A 12,523-nucleotide genomic window follows, 5' to 3' on the forward strand; every position below is an offset into this window, starting at 1 on the left:
AAACATGCTGCAGGGAGTTAACAATTCTTCCTAAACATGCATAGACCATACATAGGAAAAGAACATCTTTATAGCTAATAGGAGGTTAGCTGGACTCCTTTCTACCTTGGTCTTTCTCTGTTTTGCTGCCACTGACTTTCCTGCTTAATAGGAAGGGCACGATTTGCTGTTTTCTTTGTTGTTGCCCTCTGCTTGGTGATGGTGTTCTGGCCATGTCTGTCTGGCCTTCTCCAATACGATCCTTCCCTTATGTCTGTAAACCTAGAGTTCTCCTGCCAAAGAGGGCTAACAAAACAGATGTGCATATGTTGCAGGTGTTTTCTGATACAAGATAAATCCAGGGTAACAGTGGAAATCTGTGCAAATTGTCATGAGAAATTGCTGCTGTAATTGATTTTGTAATTTGGGTTTAGACCATCCATTTATACGTGGGTGGGTATTTCTTAGCAGTCTTTAAGATTCATTAAAAAAGTCAAGTAAAGAAGCAAATGCTGGTATCTGATTCTTTGCAATTGATGTAAAATGAAAGCAAATGTGTGGGATAAGTTATTTTATGATAGAAGAAAGATTTTTGTTTGTTTTGTTGTTGTTTTGGGTTTTTTTGTTTGTTTTTCTGTAGATACGATGTTGATTAATGACATCGTTCCGAATCTTTAGATTAAGTTCACAGAAATGAAGGCTTGTCACAAAGTTTGAATATAGAGGCTTGCAGCAAAGAACACCAAAGAAACTTAATTTCCTCAACTGCAGCACCACAATGATAGTGACACTTTTGATTGGTAAACATCTTATAGCTACATATGTACTTCTGGGACAGTTATTTAGTTGTGCCGGGCTGCCTGATGTTCTGGAGAGCTCCTTGTGGAAAGAACTGTGCTGATTGTTGGGACCTGAGGGAGAAAGGGGAAGAGAGAGTTGGAACATCTTAAAAAAAAAAACCCCAAACTGCACTTATTAGTTTGGTTCTCTGCATACTGAGAAACAATCCCATTACACATGCTGGTTTTTGTGAAGTTAATTTTCCTGTCACTTCCATAATAGACCTGTTTACATTTTTTGGAGTCTCCTTCACTTTTGTCTGTAGTAGGTCCTGGAATTGACTCTGTATTTCCTGCTGTTGCTGGGGAAAAACTTTGATTCTCATTGAGGTATTTGTTGGCTTGTTGCAGCTGGTCACTGTGCAGGTCTGGGGGGTTTTTTGTGTGTGGGGGGATGTGTTTTGTTTTGTTTTTTCCTTCCTCTCTCCGTAATTTTGTGCAGTTTTACAGCATGTCTGGCACCCAGATTTTGGATCCATACTTTCTTTTGTCCTCAACAGACAATATTTTTCCATGTGTGAAAGAACACTTCTGGTGCTTATGATGCATGTATGTAATTTGCTGCAGCCTGCTTGCATATACAATAAAGGTTCCCAGTTTCAAAGTTTGTCCTTAATCAAAGTCTGGCACAGCAGCACTTCTTGTTTCTGAGTGGTTATTAGACATGTTAGCATGATCTTGCAGACTCGCTCTCAGAATTTTACCTGGCAGTATCCCTGAAGGCGTTTTCCAAGCCTTCATTAGAGATTATTTTAGTAACCACAGAATCTGGAAGTGCATATGTCTGTGTATCATGTTTATACTTCCCCTTAATGTTACATTAAATGATGTTTGCCAGATGGCGCTGTGAAAAGCATTGATTTGCAATATTGATAGAATCCCAGTCCTTCTCTCTGTTGCTGTGTACTGTTCACATCCATCCAAATTTACTAATGTATTTATTTCCTCTTTCTGTCCTCTGAGTGAATAGCAAAAGTTGTCACGTGCAATCTTAAACCCTGGTCATCTGTCATGTAGTTTTGCAGTCGCATGGTTGAGAAATGTATGTCCGTTTCAGAGCTCCTTTTATAACAACTTTATTGAAGACATGCACTCCGACTTCAGCAGATTTGGAGGGGAGGACAGCATGAAAGTAAACCTGTGTAAAGGCTTGACCTAATAATAAGTTTACGTTAATGAACTTGATTGAACTGGATTGACCTCAAGGGCATAGATTTTATTGTGCCAGTTTCACAGAGCGCTTTTTCTGGTGGGCTTCACATGAGACTCGCCACAGTTATGGTTTTTGGTGTGCTTCTATTTTTAGTCTTTAAATTACGCTGAATCTGTTTGTTGCCTTCATTGCACATTAGGAAAGAACCCTATACAAAAGTCAAAAGACTTTTAGGTGCAAGGAAGGTATTTCATCACTCTTAAAAGTAATTTGTATCGTTAGCTACTCTAAGGCTCATCTAACATCATTGTAAGTTTTCCTGTAACTTAATGTTTCTCTGCTTTGTATTTTAAGGTGGAATTTTTTAGGTGGTGTTTTTATTTTTTTAATAGTTCAGTCCATGGAGTTGCTTTTCTATAATTTCCATGGAATATCTGCTTTTCTCAGGTATTTCTTTACTGCGTATCATCTTACTGTCATAAACTGCAGTAACAGTAGCTGACTTAAAATAACTGCATGTAGAGAAGTATTGGAAGAAAATACTACTGTTCGTGTGCAGTCTTTTGAAGGGAGTGGGAGCTGGAAATAGAATTTAATCTATTTTTGATAGATGAAAACAGATGAAATTAGATTTTTTTCATCTATTTTTCATTTTTCTTTGTTTTTGGTCAATATGCTAAGATATCACTTAATACAGAGAAGAGTTTTCAGAAATCCCAGGCCCCTGAGACCCAATAAAAAGTATGAAGCAACAAATACTTGATTTTTGGTGTAGGAAAATCGGTTCCTGCTTAACAAATGTAGTCTATTTCTATGACAAGGTTACCCACTCTGCTGACTAAGGGAAGCCTGTCAATGTGATCTTTTTGGATTTCAGTAAAGCCTTTGATACTGTCTCTCACAGTATCCTCCTGGACAAGATGTCCAGCATACAGGTGATGAACATACAGTGCAGTGGGAGAGCAATTGGCTGACGTGTCGGGCTCAAAGGGTTCTAGTAAATGGGGTCACTTCAGGTTGGTGACCTGTCACTAGCAGGATTCCGCAGGGATCCATCTTAAGGCCAGCGCTCTTCAGTGTCTTTATAAATTACTGGGACGCAGGACTTAATGGAATACTAAGAAAGTTCACTGATGACACTAAATTGGGAGTAGCTGTTGACGCTCTCAAGGGCAGAGAGGCCCTGCGGAGGGATCTGGATAAATTGGAGAACTGGGCAATCACCAGCCGCATGAAGCTCAACACGAGTAGGTGCTGTATTTTGCACCTGGGACACAGCAACCCTGTCTGTATATACAAACTAGGGATGAGATGCTGGAGAGCAGCTCTGTGGAGAAGGATCTGGGGGTTCTGGTTGACGGCAAGTTGAACATGAGCCAACAGTGCCCTGGCTGCCAACCAGGCAATCGTGTCCTGGGTGCATCCAGCACAGCATTGCCAGCTGGGCGAGGGAGGTGATTGTCCCACTCTGCTCTGCACTGGTGCGGCCTCACCTGGAGCACTGTGTGCAGTTCTGGGTGCCACAGGATAAAAAGGATATAAAGCTACTGGAGAGTGTCCAGAGGAGGCCACAAAGTTGTTGAATGGTTTGGAGAAGAAGCCATATGAGGAGCAGCTGAAGTCACCAGGCTTTTTCAGTCTGGAGGAGACTGAGGGGAGACCTCATTGTGGTCTACAGCTTCCTCACAAGGGGAGGAGGAGAGGCAGGCACCAAACTCTTCTCTCTGATGACCAGTGACAGAACCCGAGGAAATGTCAGGAAGATGTGCCAGGGGACGTTTAGGTAGGACATTAGGAAAAGGTTCTTCACCCAGAGGGTGTTGGAGCACTGGAACAGGCTCCCCAGGGAGTTGCACGGCCCCAAGCCTGACAGTGTTCAAGAAGAGACTGGACAAGGCCCTCAGACACATGGTGTGAACTGTGGGGTTGTCCTGTGCAGGGACAGGAATTGGACTCAATGATCCTTGTGCGTCCCATCCAACTCAGGACATTCTATGATTCTATGAGGTTAGGGAACACTTGAATAATCTGGACATCTCTAAGTCCACGGCATCCAACAGATTGCACCTGTGACCGCTGTGGAATCTGGCTGGTGTCATTGCAAGGCAACTCTTGATTACCTTTGAAAGGTTGTGGTGATCGGGGTACATTTCTGAAGACTCTAATAAAGAAAAAGGAACCCCTGTCTTCAAGAAGGGGAACTATGGCTGGTCAGTCTAACCACAGGAAGTGAGAAGTTGTTGGAACAAGTAAACCTGGAAATGTCAAGGACAAGAAGGTTATTAGAAGTACTCATCATTGCTTTATGAAGGGGAAATCATGCTTAACCAACTTGATAGCTTTCTGTAATGAGTTGACTAGTTTGATGGAGAAGAGGAGAGAGGCTGTTTACCTTGACTTCAGTAAGGCTTTTGACACTATTTCTCATTCTTCATATGCCTTAACAAGAAAACACTCACTCTTCAATTGGCCCTTGTTTTGGACTTGCCTTACAGCACACGCAGATACACAGTATGACATGACATCCGCGTAATAGCATTGTTTAGCCATTTAGATTGTCTTTGCCTTCCTCTTCCACATCTGTTAGCATTGCAATGCTTTTGGTCAGAATTTTCCTGTCAACTTCCAGTGCCCCTTAGTACAATAATTTCACTGCTTTTCCAAGTATTTCTAACCATAGTGCTGACCAATTCCAAATTGTGAGTTTAGGAATTACAGAAAAGTAGTATAAAATGTGATCTTACCAGAGACATAGATTTGTGTTATTTCAATGACTCAGGAGGAATAAATCTTGTTTTTAGCAGTTAGCCAAGTAAATGAGTTGAAACAGAGAGATTTCTTGGAGAGCTTGACAAGGTATCTTTTTCTGTGGAAGGCAGTGGCATCTTTGATGTGCAGAGAATAAATACACTTTTCTATAGCAAAATAAATATTGGGCTGATTTGTTTTCGTAGGTCAAAGTTATAAAAGGGCATGTTCAGTAACTTCCTTTTTGTTTTCCTGCATTTATGATAAACTTAGCATAGTCCCAAAGTTGTGTGTTTTCTTAACACACAACTCACACAATTCTTTTTAATAATAGCATAAAGAATAGTGTTTTCTGGTTTGGTTAATGAACTGTGTATCTGATTTGTTCTGTTAGTGTCTCAGGTCACTTTCATCACAGAACTGCACCAAGTGGGTTTAAGGAGGTGTTAAATAGGAATGGTAAATAAAGCCTAAATTTGGGTCCAAATTAATCATTGCAGATATCTATCATTTCACTACCAATGCAACCTTGTTACTGGAATCCATAGGGAACACATTCCTGTCTAACACAAATAAATCTGCTTTCTTTTAGCAGCATTTTGTTAACTGACACAGCCCAGAGACTGAACTTTGGAGACTGTGTATCGGAATTGAGATGTTTCATCTAAATTCAATAAATGTTAACAGCAGTTAACTAATTTCACAAAAAATATATCCCTAAATTGTGAGGAAATAAAGTTAGCATTTATGGTTCCGCTTTTTTGTCTTTTTCAGCCTGGAGCGTCTTGAGCTTGTTGATATTTTGAAAGGGAAAGTGCGGCCATTTGACTTTAATTTTAGTTATTCACATCCAGAGTTCTAAATCTTCTATAGATTATCACCAAAAAAGGCATTTGAAAGCAAAAATTGTTGTCAAATAGACTCACATGATAAGTGTATATTTTCAGAATAACCATATTTTTCCAAAACTGTAGTGTTTGAAAAAACATCAAACAAACAGGTTGAAAAAATTGAAAATTCATGTTAAAATTGCTCCCGGCTGATGTAAATTATATGTCCAGCACTTAAGTACTTACTCTGTTCTCATTGACCTTGACAGCAATTACAGAGGTCGTATTTCTCTATAGGGACCTGGAGTCCGAACAATTTATCCACTATACTAGAAGCCAAGAGACTTCACTTGTTAAGTAAATGCACACAACTAGGAGCCTTCCTCTGTAAAGTAAAACTTTCTGTGACCATTGTGAATAAAACCAGGTTTCGTTTCTATTGAGTTCTCTCAAGTCTCAGGATAGAAAATGCCTAAGCCAGGATACACTTTTTGTTATTCAGGCTGTTTGTGTTTTTTTGGTTGGTTTGTTGGTTGTTTCTTTTTAACTCCATGAACATGAATCTCACTGAAGGCTGCCGGTTTAACTTTGGTAGAGATTACTGAGAATCCCCCCCACACCTTTTTTTCCTTATTTTTCTTTTTTTTTTTATTATTATTTTTTTCATAATTTCTCTTATTATTTTCTTTTTTGTTTTCTTTTATTATTTTTTTTTCAAGTTAGCATGTAGCAAGAACAATATTCTGTCCTGTGTCACGGGCACTACTTTTCTGTGTGCTGAGGAAAGATAAACAGCTACAGTGGTAACTTGTCCTCCTGGAGAATGGGCAGCAAGTATTCCTAGAACAAAACCAACACTGGGTATTTAATAGCAGCTTTGAGGCGAGTACAGCTGTTGTCCAGGAAATGTTTCTTGAATATGGGATAATTAATGGATAAATATGGTAAAGCAAATGTAGGACCAGGTAGGGTTTATGGTTTTCGTATTTTAACTATGTATCCAATTGGCGTTGCTGAACATGCATTTTTATATACAGATTGATTTAAAATAATAAACTGTTACCAATGCTTCAAACTCAGTAATTAAACAGGCTGTGTAAACTGCCTTAGGCACTATCTTTCAGTACTGTGTTTTTGATAACATTGATTCTCTTTTACTCTATTGTTCTTTCACTTTTCTCTGTTTCACTTTTTAATTGAAGTAGCTTACTTTTTTCTGTTCTTTTCACACCGAAAATATAATGTGAAGAAAGGGTGACGTTTTACAGAGGCCTCTTCCAACTCATTTTTGTGGAAGTACAGTGATGGATTGTTTTCAGTGCCGAAGCAAGAATTTTCATTAGGTCAGGTGAAAACAAATAGAATTTAACTTTTCCTTCAACTGTTGTAATCAGAGCATCCCCATTGCCAAAGGGGAATAGTTACCCAGTACAGTTTCCATAGCAGCAAGTTGAAGCGGTAATGATTTTTGCAGTGTAGTGTGTCTAATTGTAGAAGGTGAAACTCAAAATGCATGAAGAGGACTTCCTTCCCTTTCTGTAGGGCCCTTTGTATAGTTTATTTCTTGAGAAATGTCCAGACTTCCAAATAGGTTGAAGGTTGTAGACACTTCTCTCACTGACTCTCAGGACATTTAAAAATATTCTATAAAGAGTTTAAGGTAGTACTGAACATCTTTCTCTAGTCCTCTGCATGGAGGAGGATTTCTTCTAGAGAATATATATATTTTTTTTTCAACAATTTATTTGCATTTCATTTTTAATAAAATAATGAATAAGAGAAATGAGAGTATTTTGGCGGGGGGAGATTGTATCTATATCACTTGCAGTTCAGATAATAAGAGCCTAATGCATTCAGAAAACACATTATTCAATTTTTATTATTATTATTTTTTAATTTAAATTTTCCTTCTTTGAGATGGTAACCTGTAGGAAATACAACAGTTAATTCCCACACATATGTAGTTCAGATTCTCTTTCTTTTTCCAAGATTCTTCATGAAGATGCCAATTGCAGTGATTGGTTTCAGAGGGGTATCTGATGACAGCAAGGATTCAGCTACCAGCTCCATGAAAGTTTTCCATTCAGTTTTATACAGTTTGTGTAGCGCTAGCAACTCAGAATGGATTTCTGCAAATACCCTGGAGACATGTGGATACTAGTTCCATTAGCATTCCCATGGTTTATTCATGATATATAGATGTCTTAGTTTGTCAAGGAGTATCACATGGATATCAGAAGGGGGGGTTTGCCATTACAAAGTAATTTTAGTTGGCAGGTAAAACTATAATAGCTAATAACTTTAGGGTTTTAACTTCATTTATGTTGACCTGCCTAGGAAATAACATTTATTTTCTTTAATTAAAAAGAAGTAAAATGCAAGCTAGTACTTTCTAATTAGCTTTGTGCTGGATGTGACAAGGAGATATTCTCAGAATTGTTTAGGATGGTAGAAATGTATTCCACAACTCATGTTACGTATGGTATAGCATTCAAAAGAGATAATTTGAAGTCTGCTGCATTTTAGTGGTTTATACTGAAAAGAGATCATTATACTGTAAATATTGCAGTAGTTTGTACAAAGTTAATATAGGGCATGTATTTTTCATGACTTATAATAATACAAATGTTTACCCAGGGTTTCATTCAGATGTAGTATCATTTTAGTATAAACTGTTAAGCTCTTATTATATAAGATCAATATTTAAAAATTGGATTTAGATATTTAATTTTACAAGATACATAGCTTTAGCCAATATAAAAATATTCCTTCAGTATATATTTTTCACCTCTAAATTGAGTATAAGTTCATTGTCTCTTGGAAGAAAATGTAACGTCTTTATTTGTGCTCAGAGTACTTTTCATAGTTTACAACTAAGTGCTTTTTGACAACTCAAGGATGCCTTCTGTAACCAAAGCACGTTGTTTTGGAGCTTGAATTCAGTAAAGTATCAAAACTTTGCATGAACACAGACTTTCTGTGTGTTCACCCTATAAACTGAATTTAAGTAGTCTTCCATTAGTTTTAATTATTGGTGGAGTATTGTTCCAATTTCTAGAAGTAGGAGGTCCAAGTTAAAAATGAACAGTTGCCAACAGGTTCGCTGGAGGAAGGAAGCAGGCTGTAGCAAATTGGTTTTGTTGCTGTCATGACCAGAGTGGCCAGTCCCTAAATGTTGTCTTTTGTTTTACTCCGTTGGCTGTGAACAACTCTTACTTCGGTTCTGAAGATTTATTGCCACAGATAAATTTTGTCGCAATAGCCTTTTGATCTCCTGGGTCAAGATTGAATTATAATGCATACCAGACTGGTTTAAGTTTTCTACTTCAGAGCTGTTTTTAAAAAACTACTTTCAATGTATCTTTATTTTCAAATACCTTAAAATTCGTATAATTTGCGCTAGTCTGGAAGTAGACTTTAAAATATGATTTTGTACAACCAACTCCTCATTAAATATTTACTCTTAATTGATAATGCATAACAAAGTTATTTTTAGGTTAGGCATCATAAAACTTCAAATGTTCGTAGTTGCAGATACGCAAATTTATTGTAGCTTTGCAAGCATATTTTCCTTGTTTTATTTGTATGGGATTATTTTCACTTGCATGACAGATGGGTATATTGGCTAGAAATTCTTCATCAAGTAGTATACAAAAATATGTGGCAATGTACAGTGCCAGGATGATAGATAGTGTTTGGCAAAATGCTTATGACAGTATGTTTCCATCATATGCAGACTTAATTCTTCTCTTCAGATCTCACTGTTTAACTGGATAGGCCTAAATGAGGCCTGCATGTTTTTTGCCCTTTCTGTCATGGAACAAACTCAATGACAAATAGCACACAAGCACAAGGTGATTGAAAGCATGGTGTGGAGGGCATCTTTGTTTTCAAGCATCGCAAATGTGGATGCTGACGGAATTTTTTTTCGTTTTGCTTCTGTTTCTTAGGCCTTGCATTAGGACTGGTCAACTGCCTGACTGGATCACTGTCTGGAACAGAAACAAGCTGTGCCCAAATGTCACCATGATGGCAGGTATGTGGTGTGTCCTGTGTACCTATGAGAGCCTCTTCTTAGTCCTCTACTGGGTTTTTTTAGATTAGTTGCACCATGCCACCACAATTTCTGCCATAAAGGTAGTTTTCAGTACTTGCTTGATCTGGCATTCTTGGAGCAGTGCTTCTTCCTGAGCAGACCTCTGCAATTTTACCCAGAGGTTTTCACTGCAGTTGGATTGAACAGCCTTTCCTAGAGTAGCTGGGTTTACCTGGTTGTATTCAGAACACTTCTTGCTAAAACATTATAATTTGTCTTCAAAAAAAACGTATTTAATTACTTAGAAATGCAGGAGAGAATCTAGATTTTTTTTTTTTTTTTTAAAGTAATCTATTACTAATTTAATTCAACTGATACAGGAGATAAAAAGGAGAGAAAGTTGCCTCAAACACCTGTTTTATTTCTAGAGGAAAAGGAATCAGTGCAAACTTGAGTAAAGAGTAAGGACAAATTTGAGCTAGCTGAAGGAATGGTCCAACATTCACACACATGCTTACAGATTTTTTTTTCATTGCATTATTTTCTTCTTTTGCATATATTTTGAAATTCATAGCTTGTTGTGCTTTCTCACCTAATTATGCATCAGCTTTTGATGGAATGGCAATGAAGTATGAGGAAGAACTATTTTTTTTTTTTTTTTAATGCCTCATTTAACAGGAATACTTCTCATGCAACTTAATATAAAATTTAATGTAATATAAAAATTCTGTCTGTCTGGTGGTTTGGTTCATTTGCCTTGTAAAGAAGACATAAAATATCTTTTTCACAAACTACATTTTTCTCAGACATTTTTAGTCCTGTTCTTCTCCAAGTTGACTTTTTCCATGAATATCCCTTTCTAAAATTATGTGCCTGAACAACGAACCAAATAAATTTGATTATCAACCTAAAATATGTGCAGAGTTTGGGTTTTTTTTTTGGATTCTCATGTACCTTTTTGTTCTTCATTTTTGTACTTGATGGAAAAGATTACTCATCTTTTGTTACAAAAAGTGGTCAATGTTCATACTTCTGGAACAATATTAATAAAAATTTGGTTCCGTTTTTGGTTTTTTTTTTTGGTTTGGTTTTGTGGTTTTTTGTTTGTTTGTTGTTGTTGTTGTTTGTTTTTAATGTAAGATGTTTCAGGAAGGCTGGGTCTGATGTTCAAAAAGTTGGATTTCAGAATCTAGCCACCTCAGATTGCATATAGGTTTTTGCCATGTCTTTGCATTTGTCTAGGGAAATTAGGGTAGTGATAAGCTGTGATTCTAACAGGAAACTTCAGATTTCTGTCCTGTGGTTTTAGATATCTGAAAGTTTGGTGCCTCCATCTGAAGTCAGGGGGAAATGGTGACCCATGTCATCCTAAAGCAGCATGAGTTTGCCAGTGGAATGGCTTACCACAGAAAGAGGTGGAATGACTGGCTTGGAATAGATGCCTAACTATAAAGCAGAATTTATATGCCAAACTTTTTGATTGATGTGGGTAATGAGGTGAATCCCACTTTGCATATTTTTAGGTTCAGGCTCTCAGGTATGGTTTCACTTTGTTGTTTTAACAAGATATTAATATCAGTGAAATTGTTTGTATTTACATCATATAATCTGAAACCAATATTCTTTCCTATTTTATCCTCTTTATTATAATATTTTTTCCTGATCCCTTGGTTTATACATATTCATTTTCCCCAGCTGAAAGAATAGCAGCAATACAAAATGCAGATTTACTTGTACTTGAAACCTACATATGTATACTTATAAGATAAAGTAAATGTTTGGACATGTTTCACACATCAAGAGTGCATAGTTTCCTTGGTGATGTAATTCATATTGGTTGTGTATTCAGCTTAGCGGTATGTATTCAACCTTGAAGCATAGACATCTCTGTTGTATTTAAAACTACTGCAAGACTTAGCTGGTTTCAAAGTTATGTTCATGCTATGGTGTCGTGTTTATACTATCGATTGCTGACTGGTATGAAGGGTTTCTTAAAGCGGTTAAATGAACATCCACTGATTCCATCATCGAGAATGAGTTATTCTTTTTACCCAAGAGAATACGAAACCTGTTTGTAGAAGTAGGGTGAGTGCCATCTTGATGCATAAGTGATATAATGGATAATAAAGTTGATAGTTTACAGTTCCTGTTACTGCAACTGAGTAAATCAGGGAGCATTGTGACCCCCTGAGCTCATGTTTTTTGTGCTGTTTGGGATTCTAGCTCAGTAACCAGGATCTTGACAAGGGTTTAAAATACACCACACATCTGTTTGCAATTGCCTAATTTTGATGGTGGATTTCCTGAAGAGTTATGGTAATATAAAGAATTGAAAGAGGATTAAAAGATTGTTGAAATTTCCAGCTAGCCTTCTCTTACTGTGTTTTCTTTTGGATTCATGCAATCATTTGCATTAAGGTCAGCTGTTTTTAAAGTACTTTCAGGAACAGATTTTTTGAGTTACAGGAGTCTTTTGTGATGACTCTAAATGTCAATAACTCACTTGTTTAGCATTAAATTATCAACATATACAAAGATTCCCAGGCTAGCTAACTAGCTAGAACACAGAAATGGATTAGCTTTTGTCACTGCAGAACAAATAATGTAACAAAAACACACAATTAATTACACATTTCAGCACTCTAAGTTTGAAGAGATGTAACTAATAGATTGCAGGACCGCTTGTTGACTTAATGAACTTATCAGTAGTGTTGACACTTAGGGACCAGTGAACTGATAAATTGAAGATTATCTGCTTTTTCTCAGTCTCTGGTCATTTACTCAGCAACCCAGATATTACTGGCCTGCTGCTGCTGTTACTGGGTTATGCCTTTCTAGGACAGGTGGTGGTGGTTGTTGCTTTTTGGTGTTTTGTTTTGTTTTGTTTTAAACAAGACAAGAGAAAAACTGGGAAATGCTGCTGCTGGCCTTTTTTTCA

General features: G+C 37.2%; 1 protein-coding gene across 1 annotated transcript in view; it reads left to right on the forward strand.

Moving 5' to 3' along the window:
* Positions 1-12,523, forward strand: part of LOC110364013 (uncharacterized) — a 272,131-nt gene that overhangs the window by 29,033 nt on the left and 230,575 nt on the right. Inside the window, exon 3 of the mRNA XM_065033610.1 lies at positions 9,500-9,585. The gene's annotated coding sequence lies outside the window, so the exon portion shown is untranslated. The remainder of the gene's footprint in view (positions 1-9,499; positions 9,586-12,523) is intronic.

This window comes from Columba livia, chromosome 1 (assembly GCF_036013475.1).
Source record: "Columba livia isolate bColLiv1 breed racing homer chromosome 1, bColLiv1.pat.W.v2, whole genome shotgun sequence".
Classification (NCBI taxonomy): domain Eukaryota; kingdom Metazoa; phylum Chordata; class Aves; order Columbiformes; family Columbidae; genus Columba; species Columba livia.